Below are 14,004 nucleotides of genomic sequence, written 5' to 3'. Positions count from 1 at the left end.
TGCATTGTAATTTGTTATTTTTTGATGCCACTCAAGTTTGGTCAGGATGTTGTGTAAATTAGACACAGAAAAATTAGGGCAACAAAGTGACATTCAATATTATTGAATAGATTTAAAGTGCTATCATACAAATAAAAACTTAAAATTGATCAATTATTTTAGCTACAGATTAATAAGAACAACAGTTTTAATGTGTTGAATTAACCAATAATGTGCTACAATATGAATTGATATTATTTGTATTATTTACTTAATCCAAATAATTTTTATGTTGATGTTTAGTAAATGTAAATCAATTTCACCCATTTAATTAATAAATATAAGTTAATTTCACCTAGATTATTAGTAAATATGATTAAATTTCTCCCAGATATTTAATAAATCTACATCATTTTTGCTCAGATACTTAGTAAATAAAAATTAGTTTTTCTTGTAAAATTGACTTGGATTTACTAAATATTTTTGGGCAATATAAATGATCATTTGCATTGATATTAATAAATCAAACACATTTCAGCTGTTGCTTTTATTAAGATGTACTTCATTTTTTTTAAGTTAAGTTAAGTTAACATATTCAATACTTTTTAATCAAAATTGTAGAACTTAAATTCTATTCAATTATATTACGTGTCACTTTGTTGCCACAATTTTTTTAAGTAACCATTGGTCAAATTTTTCTGAGTGTACACTGCAGAAACACAAAAATATTACTAAGTATTGTTGGTCTGTTTCAAGTGTACCGAGATATTTTCACTAGGAACTAGACAAAAATACTTGTTAAAGTTTGTGTTTTTGTAGTATAGTTCATGTTTGTAGCGCTATAGCCCTGAAATTCAATTTATTTTAAGTAGAGTACATGATACAACAGAACAAAACCAGTCCACCGTTGTGAAATTGCTGGAGTATTATTTTTCTTACGAAATAAAAGTTTGAAAATATGGTATGCATTTGTGTGAAGCCTCTGTCCCAGTGCAACCGATTGTCATAGAGAAGAAGAGATTAGTAGAGAAGGGATCACTACAGTGTGCCTGCTCCCCTGAGGGAGGCGCTGCCCTCATACACCCTCTTGATGAACTGTCTGAACGGGGTATATGCCACGGACTTCCGTTTTAGCACTTCCGCATTTTTTTTGCCACATAGAATGCTTCCGGTGCACAGGCAACAGTATTTTAACAGGTTGCTGCAGAACTATTAATGATGCTTATATAATTATTCAGACGTCCTGAAATGCTCCAACAACAACAAAGGATTTAAGATAGATGTGTCAAACTTCACAATAACTTTGAAGGTAAGTTAATAAATCGTTTGTATTAACCATAATGCCTCATATGTCTGACGTAGCTAACAGGGACAAGCTTACAAAGATGCTATGTAAATGTTAAGTGTTTTGATTATCTGTGCATTGTGCAATCTACATAACTATGCTGTATAGATAGACATAGATACATATAGATCTGTCTATATTGTGCCCAAGCTATCAGTCGAAGCTGAAGTTAGCTTCAGAATGTAGCATCTAATTCGGAAAATAGCTAAAGGATTTTTCACTATCTTGAGCTTTTTTAATGTGTTGTACTTTAAGACCAACACCTAGACATTTCAAACCTAACTAGATTATTCTGTACTAACAGCAGAATAAGTAAAACATTTGTGAAGCCTTCTAATTGATTTGTGAAATTAGTAAAATGTCAATAATAGATCCCAGAACGCATTAAATCTTAATTATTAATTTGGCATTATTTGTTATTTTAACTTTCCGTTTTCTTTTTTTTTCTGGTATCACAAAGAAACTGCAAAAAAATGTTTCAGAGGTGTAACATCACTGAAGTTACTTAGTAAGAGTGAACTAAAATATTTACTACTTAGAAAATGCATGTTAAAATCTGAATACGTTTGAAAATGTGCAGCTGAAATTAATTTAAACTACTAGCAGGCAAAGCACCAACAGCACCAATACCTGCACCAACAGTAATACAAAAAATGATGCATATAAGAAGCATTAGTTTAGGAGCCCGGAGGGATGAAGGCTGCTAAGTGTTGCTAGCTGTTGGTAAGTTTGCTTATTAATTATCTTCATTTAATTATAAACTGTATGCGCTGGGTTTTTACCTTAGAACGGCCATCTCTGTTATTCCTGTCAATTTGATACAGAAGTGGCTTCCACACTTATCATATCTGTGTCCTCTGTCACTTTTTTCAGCAGTTAGAACTGTTTAATCCGTTGTTAACATGTGGTAACCTGCTTTTCCGAGCCACCTTTAAACGCACCTTTAAACGCTCCTCCCCCCCTTCGCTCACATCATTCAACCAGAATGATGTGAGCGAAGTTTGGAAACTTTTTTTCAGTAAATAATGACAATTTTAATGAGAATTTGCTTTAAAAGGTGGATGAAAGGTTTTATGTTATGTTTGACAGTGTCATGTCAGTCTTATGCACCCCCATCAAATAAAGTGTTACCAAATGGTAATATGTTGAAAGTACAATGTAATTATAATTTTTGTTCTTTGTCATGTTTTTTTTGTCACACTTAAATTTTCATGTTTATTGTGTTCACTTTTGAAGTGTAAAGTGATAATTTATGTAAAGTTCATAAAGCTGTGAGTAAAATTTTACAATTTTAAAATGTCGGTAATAAAACAAAATATTTGAATTACCTTGAACATCTTGTGTAATTAATCTTTCCATGTAATTGTAGCCTAGAACAATGTAAGTACTATAGTTATGTATGTAATGTACAAAATAGTAAAGTAGGAATAAATACTTTTATGAGTAATTAAAATTGTACTTTATCAGCAATAGCAGTAAATCAAAACTAAAAATTAAGTGTAATTTAAATACATTACTAATATATTAGCAGTATATTTAAAATATATTTAAAGTATATTAAAAGTATATTTTTAATATAATTCTATGACAGAATTAGTACACTCAAAATATATAAATAGTACATAAAAAGTATACTTTAAGTACACTAAGTACTACTTGAAGTTGTTCCAATCAAGTATGTTTAAGTATACTAAAAGTTGTAATTTAAAACTATTTAAATACTACTAAAGTATACCAAGCACAAAATTAGTTGTTCCAAAACAGAACAGTTAAAGTACATTAATCAAAGTATGCTTAAGTATGTTAAAATTTAACACACTAAAGTATACTTTTTTTTACTTGGGTATTCTGCTTTGCCACTTTGTACATTACATACTTCATACACAATACAGTACTGCAAACACATCAAGATACCAGAAAACAGAAGGATCAATTACAATACACTACACAGGGGAAACAAATTACATTGTGTATTCAATATATTACTATTTTGGTAACACTTTATCTGATGGGGTGTGCATAAGACTGACATGACACTTTCATAAACACGATATAACACCTTTCATGAACATGAAGGAGTCTGACTGTTTTCATGAAGTGTCATTTGGTAAATAATGACAATTTTAATGCAAAGTTGCTTTAAAAGTTGGATTAAAAGTCCATAAACAGTGTCAACTTTGCATTAAAGTGTCATTATTTACAAAATAATGCAAACTTGGCACTTTTAATGGACTTCTAATCCAACTTTTAAAAGCAACTTCTCATTAAAAGTGTCATTATTTTCCCAACGTCACTTCATGACACCTGTTGGAATGTTCCTAACAGGTCTTATGTCATGTTTATGACAGTATCATGTCAGTCTTATGCACACCCTGTCAAATAAAGTGGTACCCACATTTTTCAAGAGTACATTGCCAATATACTATTACAGAATTGTACAAATTATCAATACATTCAAAGTTTACAGACAACATGCTTACGAAAATTAGCATAGTAAAATAATAGGTACACTTTAGAGGACATGTAAAAAATATTTCACCAAGGACAGAGTATTGCTTTAATTCAATATCACAGTATTCCAGTATTACTCAAGACAAAATGACATTTCTCCTTCCTAAGAACAGTGAGGATCAATGACAGAACATTCCCATTCACTGCACCTCTGCACTTTACAGAAACCTACAAAAAAGAACAATAGAGCAATTAAACAATTAAATTAATTGTAATTTAAAGAGTACAGAAAAACGGCAAAGAAAAACGTATGACTTACAATTTTAGGATGTTGTGGACTCGCTATGCATGTGGCATCATCAGAACTGATGATGATTGAGACCAGATGCCTGGGTGGAAAAACATTTCTAGGTGTCTTCTTTGCCTGTTTATGTTAGAAGTAGAAAAAATAGTCAGCAATATTATAGAATCAGCTGATGTTGACATTAACTATGAAGCTGTTTTAAGTTCGAACTTAAGGGAGATGAACTACCTTAAAAGCTTTTCATCCATGATCTGAACACGCTGATTTTTGCAGGGTGGTGAGGGGGGCTCGTGCTGCCCATCTCCGGCAGTCATCCGATGAGAGGCGGGGTTCACCCTGGACAGGTCACCAGTCCATCACAGGGTCCTGAAAGCTAACAAAGAATAAAATGTATGAAAGAGAAATGATAGATTAACAAGAGGAATAAATTCTGTCCAAATATTTTTTTTAAATCAAATCATGTTTATTAAGCACTTAGTGTTGGTAACCCAACAGTTTTTGCTGTTAAAAATGTAGCCAGCTGCTCAGTGTAAAAAAAAAAAAATCTTTCCACCATAAAGACGATGTGGAGGTTCATCCTAGTGTGGTGATCTGGTGGAGCCAGAGCCTCTTCTGAAACAAGAGAGTCTTTAGGTTTCCTAATACCTGAATCCTTGGCTTCCTCTTTCATCTTAATTTGATTAGACTGCAAAAGTATGTTGAAGATAAAAACAATGATGAACGAATCATAACAACAGCCTCACAATATCAAAGTCTCTTTGGCATACTGAGCTTGATTAAAACCAGGTTAAGATTATGAAGAAAACTATATTAAGTTGCAACAAACAGAGCCTCCATGCAAGGGCGGAACTACTTTGGTGATAGGGGTTGGCAGTTGCCACCCCAACTGAAAGCCTTGCCACCCCTGTTCCACCACAGCTGGTGATTATGAATTCAATAAATAGTTATGGCAAATCGGACATTAGCACATGAATCTCCTTTTTCCGACAACATTGAATGCAACACAAAGTAATCCTGACACCTACTGCTAAATAGCAGTATGTGTGAGAGAAGCTGGAAGGACAGAGAGGCAGCAGCACTGATATATATGAATGAATATATATTACTGGATTAGACATTACATGACTTATCGTGTGCCACACATGCCTTATTGCTGTCCATTGAGTCAGGAATATTGGTGGTCAGGGAAACGCCACAATCACGCAAAGAATCTGAAAAAAGGAAGCAATGCTTAGTGGTTAATTCAACAATATGACAGCCATAGACAGGGGCATGGTAAAGGGGGGGGAAAGTGATGACAATTCTAGGGGCCCTGACCAACATGGGGCCCTCCACAATTTAATTATTTATTTTTTGTTCATAGAAATAAATAAAAAAATTGGGGCCATATTAATTACAAAATTAATCATATTGTATTTTCAAAGATTGTTTTTAGCAGTAAAAATGTTATGTTCTCACTCCCAGATCAAAAAACACACGTCCATATTTGCCCTAAACCCTTCCCCCCCACCCATCTGCATTAAATGGTTTGTTCCTGCTTGGAGCGCTTCACCATGACGCTGTTCAGATGCAGAAAGTGGAAGACACAAAAGATTGTGGCAGTTACTATGCTGCTAAGAAAAGTTATAAAATCAGGTTTTCAAAAAATGAGAGATGGAGAGAAAGAATAAGGCAAGCGTGTTAATTAATAACCCAGTTTTTGTCCAAGAGAGGTGAGTTGATTGTGAGATTATCAACCAATTAGCATAATTAGCTTAGCTACAGGCTACTGTTTGCCTCCTTTTCACTAGCATTTGTTGAATTAAGGAAAAAAAATTACCAACATATTCATATATTTAACTTGTCATTTGCACCTTTTATCACTTAACAACAGCTAAGTCAGTCAGCAGCAGCTAACACATGTCGCTCCTGACCAGTCCTCTCCTGAGTGAAATTAAAGCTACAGTATGTAACTTTTATATAAATATAGTTTTTTCCACATATTTGTTAAAACTGTCATTATGTTGTGACAGTATGGTATGAGAGGTAATCTGTGAAAATTTATTTCTTCTGCCTTCTCCCAGTGCTAGAAAGAACCAGTCAGTGGCAGGAGAGGATTAGCTCTGTCAATCACAATCTCATGTGGTGCTGCTCATCCTTCCTCCACCTCGATTTGTGCTGTGCTGCAGATAGTGAATGCTCAGTTTAGGTAGCATAACTACCATGGCAGATAAACAGTTTCTTGTAATGATTAGTTGTTTCTCCAGCATTAGCACAGTTAGCAGTGAGTGAATGAAGTTGATTGACAGCACTAAGAGCGTCCTACTAGTTGTTTGTTGGTTGTTTTGGTCAGGACTCCAGAACTCCAGTAATTGTAGTTCAGGAAGGAGGTGGAGGAGATTGATTGTTTTCACAGATTATCTGTCTCATAACAAACTGCTACGACATTGTGACAGCTTTAACAAATATGAAGAAAATATAGTTTTTATGTTTTCTCCATATAGTTTTTATTAAAGTTAGCCACTGCTCCAGTTTGGGGGTGACTGCCCCGAGGGCCCCAGACCACAGGCACCATTGTGGTCTTCACCTTCCAGGCCTTTTCCAGTTCCTCTCTGAGGCCCTGGTATTTCTCCAGTTTCTCGTGCTCCTTTTTCCTAATGAGCAATCACTTGCAATCACTTGGTATTCCTATACCCACCACAACTGCTTTCCTCTGTTGTTTATCCACCACCACAATGTCCTGTTGGTTCGCCATTACCATTTTGTCTGTCTGGATCTGGAAGTCCCACAGGATCTTAGCTCGGTCATTCTCCACCACTTTTGGGGGTGTTCCCCACGTTGATCTCGGGGCTTCCAGTCCATATTCTGCACAGATGTTCCTGTACCCTATGCCCATCACTTGGTTATGTCGTTCCATGTACTCTTTCCCTGCCAGCATCTTCCACCCTGCTGTCATGTGCTGGACTGTCTCAGGGGCTTCCTTGCACAAGCTACACTTTGGGTCTTGTCTGGTGTGGTAGATCTGAGCCTCTATTGCTCTGGTGGTTAGGGCCTGTTCCTGTGCAGCCAGGATGAGTGCCTCTGTGCTGTCCTTGAGTCCATCTTTTTCCAGCCATTGGTAGGATTTCCTGATATCAGCCACTTCTGTTATTTGTCGGTGGTACATCTCATGTAGGGCTTGTCCTCCCATGATGGTACCTCCAGCACCTCGTCCTCTGTTCCCCATTGTCATTGTCTGAGACATTCGCTGAGCACATCTTCTTGATGTATTTATGGATCTTTGATGTTTCATCCTGGACAGTGGCTCTCACACTCACTAGTCCTCTGCCTCCTTCCTTACAGCTTGTGTACAGTCTCAGGGTGCTGGATTTGGGTGGAATCCTCCGTCCATGGTTAGTAGCTTCCGAGTCTTAACATCCGTGGTCTTTATCTCCTCCTTTGACCAACTAATTATTCCTGCAGGGTATCTGATTACTGGTAAGGCATAGCTGTTTATCGCACAGATCTTGTTCTTGCCATCCATTGAGCTGGCTTCTCAGGACTTGCCTTGTGGCTCCTTTCCTTGTGACCTCATCAATGTTGCCATTTGCTTATGGCATTCCCAGGTGTGTGTGTGTGTGTGTGTGTGTGTGTGTGTGTGTGTGTGTGTGTGTGTGTGTGTAGATAGATAGATATATACACTGGCATATGCTGCAACCCCTGAAAAAATTCTTGCCCACTCTTGCCACCACCAGAGAGCCGCATCTGCCTCCATGCAGTTAGAACATGAAGCTGAATGATTGTTAAAGTAATCATAAAAGTCACAATAAAATTGATAAAATGACTATTTCTGAAGCCAACGTAAGTTTGATTATATATGTACTGCACTGTTTATAATAACACGACGATAATTAGCATTTTTAAGCAAACTTACCACCAGCTAGCAACACGTTAGCAGTCTCCCTCCCTTCGGGCTCCTTTCGTGACCCACATTTAATTTCCATCCGGTTCTTGCCCTGTTGTGTTATCGTATAATTCTGACTATGACGTAACCAGCTTGAATTTACCAAAACTACTAACTGTTATCAAGGCCCTCTCTACTTTTATGCGAGTAAAAATGGCGAATTTGAACAGCATCTGTTATATTCTCTGGCTTCATGGCTGTTCTTTTTATGGCGCTTTTCAAAAAAACTGAAAGTGTGCATTACCGCCACCATCTGGTCCAGAGTGTGAACTGAAGCTAATGCCGTTCACTAACAGATCTTCCATCATACATCTGAAAATGGATTGGATAAAGACAGCTTCCATGTTTTAGTTAAAAAACTGAAAACAGCAGATCATATTTGGAGAGATGTAAAACTGACCTGCTATATTTAGTGTTAAGGACAAGTATTGTTTCTGTTTCTGTTCTGTTCTCTGTAACTAAAGTGTCAATGTTTGATATTTTGAGGCATGATATTTACTTTGTTAAACAACATTACATCAAGTTCCATCAAGTTATTTATTTTTTTCTTTGCCATTTTATATGGAGAGCCATTTCAGCCAAAATTAAATAAATAAATAAATAAATGGGTGAAATAAATAAAAAATGAGTAAAATAAATCAAAAAATGAAGAAAAAGAGTGAAATTAATAAAAAATGTGGTTAAATAAATAATTTCTCTTTTTCATTAATCTATTTTTCATTTAGCCCTTTATCCATTTACCCATTTTTCATTATCTATTTTTCATTTAACCACTTTTCAATTTCCCTATTTCATTAACCCAATTTTTTCATTTATTTTTCATATTATCAATTTCTCAATTTCTCTTTCATTTATCTATTTTTCATTTGTCAATTTTCATTTATCCCTTTATCTATTTGCCCATTTTTCATTAATCTATTTTTTAATTTAACAATTTTTCAATTTCCTTTTTCCATTAACCTGATTTTCTATTTCCCAGTTTCATTAATCAATTTCTCATATATCCCCTTTTTATTTACCCATTTTTCTTTTACCTATTTTTCATTTAACATTTGTTTGAAAAATAGTTACTTTTCCCATTTTCCAATTTCCCTTATTCATTTAGTATTTCCTTATTTTCTTATTTATCACATTCTATTTCCCCGCAAAACTTGGAAAAGATAAATGCAAATGAGGAGAGGCACGTCATCAGGCTACAACTTCCCCAATTGGTTGGTTAGCGTCACACCCATACTTTGCTTCAAGAAAGATGGCGACCTACTAACGGGTTATCAATAAGCTGAAGCTCGTTAACTTCATTAGAAAATAGTGTTATTACTCCTGACTTTAGTTCTCGTGTGGCCGCTCAGACAGAACGTGTTTCAGTTGGCGGCTCTCATGGACTCAGAGCTTCACCGTCGGGAGTTTTTATAGTTTGAACGAAGCGGCCGCTGAAGTTGGGTTTCGATTGAAGGTTCGGGACACCTTCGTAGCTACCAGCTGTGATCCAACTATAAGGAGCAGACTTTACTGTACATCGTAAGTGAACTGCAATATCCAGAGGCATCTCTATGGAGCATCGAGCTGAAAGAATGAAAGTGGCAAGCCTTGGAGATCTTCGTCGGAGGCCATCTTTCAGACATGCACCGCTGCTGTCCGTCCAGGATCCTCCGGTTGCCCAGACGTTGCACGGTAAGCTACTAACGCTGATGTTTGTTTTCCAACTACACTCATATTTAATCAATAGGGCTCAATTACGATCGCGGGAGGTTTTGAGTTGATCTCGGCAGTAGGTGACAAACTGAACGTCTCCAGGATGTTGAGACCAGCACGTCCTCTGATCCAATACATCTTTTTAAGGATAAAATCAACAAAACGTGTTCAAATTAATGGCCCAACAAAATTAATAATCTCTGTAATTATTGTTTAAACAAGGTGTGTGCATTTCTGTGCATTTCGGTACCATTACAAAAATAAAAAGGGACTCAAAGACCCTGATGAGCAGAGCAAAGTTTAAATTGGCTAATCAGCCACCGCTGTGTTCATGAGAGGAGATGCTTGTTAACCGAGAAATAAATATGAAGCCTGAAAACCTAATATCTTAACGGACTGAATCCGTTGTGTTTTTAGTTAATCTATGCTGGGTTTGTGGGGCGCAAGCGGTTGCCACGGCAACAGGTTGATTAAACGACAGTAAAAAGTTAGGAGACGTTTAGAGTCGATCGCCCTGTTTTACCTTTGTTTACCTTTGCTGGGATGCATCACAGCTGCTGTAGTTTATGAACGTTAAATAAACCAAACTTGGACAAACTACCTCGTTCGTCTGCGACTATATTTCATTAACAAACAAATGGCTTCTAACGAGATAATTATGTGAAATTAAATTAATATTTTTTTTAAGTTTTGTGCTCTCTGGCATCTTGCTTTGAGTCTGAGAGGCTTTTCATGTATCAAACATGCTATTTATTTAGTGGAAATATTGATGCGATGAAACTATCTCCAAAATAACCTTTCAACTTTTAAACTCCACTGTTGAAAATGAGAAGCTGACATTCACAAATGACATTGAAATAAATTCTAGTCCAACTTCTGGTTTGTTGCAAATGTTTTCATCTCACTGTGTCATTTTCACTTTATAGCTGAAGTTCATCACATTTCTGGATGTTTTGTGTTTCAGTTAAATTGAAGTTAGCAGGTTTTTAATCAGGCCACAACACCCTGTGTGTGTTGGGTTTAAGAAAATAAGCTGTTCTGTTTGAGCACCAGCATTCATTTTTCCTCTGATGTTTGGGTGAACTCTTCTCTGTGGAGGTCGGCCGTCTCTCTGCTTCTTCCTGAAGGAGATCCATCAGAAGTTCTGGTGCTGCTCACAGTGCAGACGGTTCTCCTCGCTGTTTGTCGTATCAGCCCTGGTCCCTCTCAGCCAGAATCTCCACAGTCATTCTGTTCCTTTACCCTTGAATAAACATAACAGAATATGTTCTGGGTGTTATGATTCATTTGTTAATTGAAACAATGTTTAATATCAAGATGAATTTATTTCCTTAACAGTTCCTTCTCCTGTTCCCTCAGAAGGGCAGAGTTTAGGAGTGACTAATTACAATTACTCAAAATATAGTTGAGTAACTTTTTGAAACTCAAATAAACTTTTAGGAATACTCTTACTATGCTGAACTTTTTACTTTTACTCAAGTCATTTTGTTATGAAGCATCAGTATTATTTAAACAAATTTTTAATTTTGTCTTTAAAATACCAAAATTTCCACTGAACATAATATTTTGGGCCTTCTAATTTTTTTTTAAGATATGAAATAATTGATAACTTGATCAGTTACTCAGTACTGATAAACTTTTTACCAAATGCTTCTTTACTCTTGTGTAATTTCTTATTCAGCTACTTTTTACTTTGAGTAAAAACACGTTGAAGTGCTACTGTTATTCCTGGAGTATAAATTGTGGGTCCTCTGTCCACCTCTAAGGAACAGTAACCACATGTTGAGGCACACGTTGACCAAAAACAGGGAAACTAAGGTGGGCAAGTTATACATCCACAAAGAACTACTTAAAATAACAGTCATATTTACTTTATAAGCATATGCATGTGGGCCACACTTGGCACACCTCAGGGATGTAACCAAGAGAGGCAAAGATTGTAGCAGGAGTTCAGCTTTTATCCATTCTCCATTCTGTACCCTCACTAAAGGTCACTGTATTCAGGTTGTCTGTTTACAAAGGTAAAATAACGGCGATCGACTCTAAACCTCTCCTACCTTTTTACTGTCGTTTAATCAACCTGTTGCCGTGGCAACCGCTTGCGCCCCACAAACCCAGCATAGATTAACTAAAAACACAACGGATTCAGTCCGTTAAGATATTAGGTTTTCAGGCTTCATATTTATTTCTCGGTTAACAAGCATCTCCTCTCATGAACACAGCGGTGGCTGATTAGCCAATTTAAACTTTGCTCTGCTCATCAGGGTCTTTGAGTCCCTTTTTATTTTTGTAATGGTACCGAAATGCACACACCTTGTTTAAACAATAATTACAGAGATTATTAATTTTGTTGGGCCATTAATTTGAACACGTTTTGTTGATTTTATCCTTAATAAGATGTATTGGATCAGAGGACGTGCTGGTCTCAACATCCTGGAGACGTTCAGTTTGTCACCTACTGCCGAGATCAACTCAAAACCTCCCGCGATCGTAATTGAGCCCTATTGATTAAATATGACTGTAGTTGGAAAACAAACATCAGCGTTAGTAGCTTACCGTGCAACGTCTGGGCAACCGGAGGATCCTGGACGGACAGCAGCGGTGCATGTCTGAAAGATGGCCTCCGACGAAGATCTCCAAGGCTTGCCACTTTCATTCTTTCAGCTCGATGCTCCATAGAGCTGCCTCTGGATATTGCAGTTCACTTACGATGTACAGTAAAGTCTGCTCCTTATAGTTGGATCACAGCTGGTAGCTACGAAGGTGTCCCGAACCTTCAATCGAAACCCAACTTCAGCGGCCGCTTCGTTCAAACTATAAAAACTCCCGACGGTGAAGCTCTGAGTCCATGAGAGCCGCCAACTGAAACACGTTCTGTCTGAGCGGCCACACGAAAACTAAAGTCAGGAGTAATAACACTATTTTCTAATGAAGTTAACGAGCTTCAGCTTATTGATAACCCGTTAGTAGGTCGCCATCTTTCTTGAAGCAAAGTATGGGTGTGACGCTAACCAACCAATTGGGGAAGTTGTAGCCTGATGACGTGCCTCTCCTCATTTGCATTTATTTTTTCCAAGTTTTGCAGGGAAATAGAATGTGATAAATAAGAAAATAAGGAAATACTAAATGAATAAGGGAAATTGGAAAATGGGAAAAGTAACTATTTTTCAAACAAATGTTAAATGAAAAATAGGTAAAAGAAAAATGGGTAAATAAAAAAGGGATATATGAGAAATTGATTAATGAAACTGGGAAATAGAAAATCAGGTTAATGGAAAAAGGAAATTGAAAAATTGTTAAATTAAAAAATAGATTAATGAAAAATGGTAAATAGATAAAGGGATAAATGAAAATTGACAAATAAAAAATAGATAAATGAAAAATAGATAAATGAAAAAGAAATTGAGAAATTGATAATATGAAAAATAAATGAAAAAATTGGGTTAATGAAATAGGGAAATTGAAAAGTGGTTAAATGAAAAATAGATAATGAAAAATGGGTAAATGGATAAAGGGCTAAATGAAAAATAGATTAATGAAAAAGAGAAATTGAGAAATTGATAATATGAAAAATAAATGAAAAATTGGGTTAATGAAAAAGCTAAATTAAAAAATGGTTACATGAAAAATAGATTAATGAAAAATGGGTAAATGGAAAAATAGAATAATGAAACAAAGGAAATTGAGAAATTGATCATATAAAAATAAATAAATGAAAAATTGGGTTACTGAAAAAGCTAAATTATTTATTTAACCACATTTGTTATTTATTTCACTCTTTTTCTTCATTTTTTGATTTATTTTACTCATTTTTTTATTTATTTCACCCATTTATTTATTTATTTAATTTTGGCTGAAATGGCTCTCCATAATTTTAACAAAAATAGTAAAAGATTATTAAGGCACCTAAAAAGGCATACTTTATTAGTCTAAACATTCAGATGTAATTTAAAACATAATAAAATTAACAATTCAAAGTAAGTGTTAAGTGAATTTCAAGTGAATTTTAAAAAAATAAATTTTGAGCATATATTTTTAAAATATACACAAAATATATTTAAAAGCATATTTATTAGTACACTTGATACACTTATAATATATTTCTTAAAAGTGTGTTTAAAGTTATAATGTCAAAATTGGTACAATCATGTTTAGTTTACTTCATATACATTCATAGGTAGTACACTTAATACTTATTTTACTTAAAATGTACTTACACAAATATAAGCATATTTGAAATATACTAAAGTATGTTTTCACTAGGGATATTATAGAAAAACATGTGTGAATATGATTGTCATGGTAAAAACA

The 14,004-nt window shown here is 35.3% G+C and overlaps 1 long non-coding RNA gene across 1 annotated transcript; it reads right to left on the bottom strand.

Moving 5' to 3' along the window:
* Positions 1-3,867: 3,867 nt before the first annotated feature.
* On the bottom strand, positions 3,868-8,352 carry LOC103476638 (uncharacterized). The gene is made up of 4 exons (XR_535519.3): positions 7,972-8,352; positions 4,308-5,290; positions 4,095-4,199; positions 3,868-4,003 (listed from the first exon to the last, which is right to left on the bottom strand). It is a non-coding gene; the product is annotated as an uncharacterized LOC103476638 (long non-coding RNA).
* Positions 8,353-14,004: the final 5,652 nt, after the last annotated feature.

This window comes from Poecilia reticulata, chromosome 15 (assembly GCF_904066995.2).
Source record: "Poecilia reticulata chromosome 15, P_reticulata-male-v2, whole genome shotgun sequence".
Lineage (NCBI taxonomy): Eukaryota > Metazoa > Chordata > Actinopteri > Cyprinodontiformes > Poeciliidae > Poecilia > Poecilia reticulata.
This window is presented reverse-complemented; position numbering and strand designations above follow the sequence as displayed.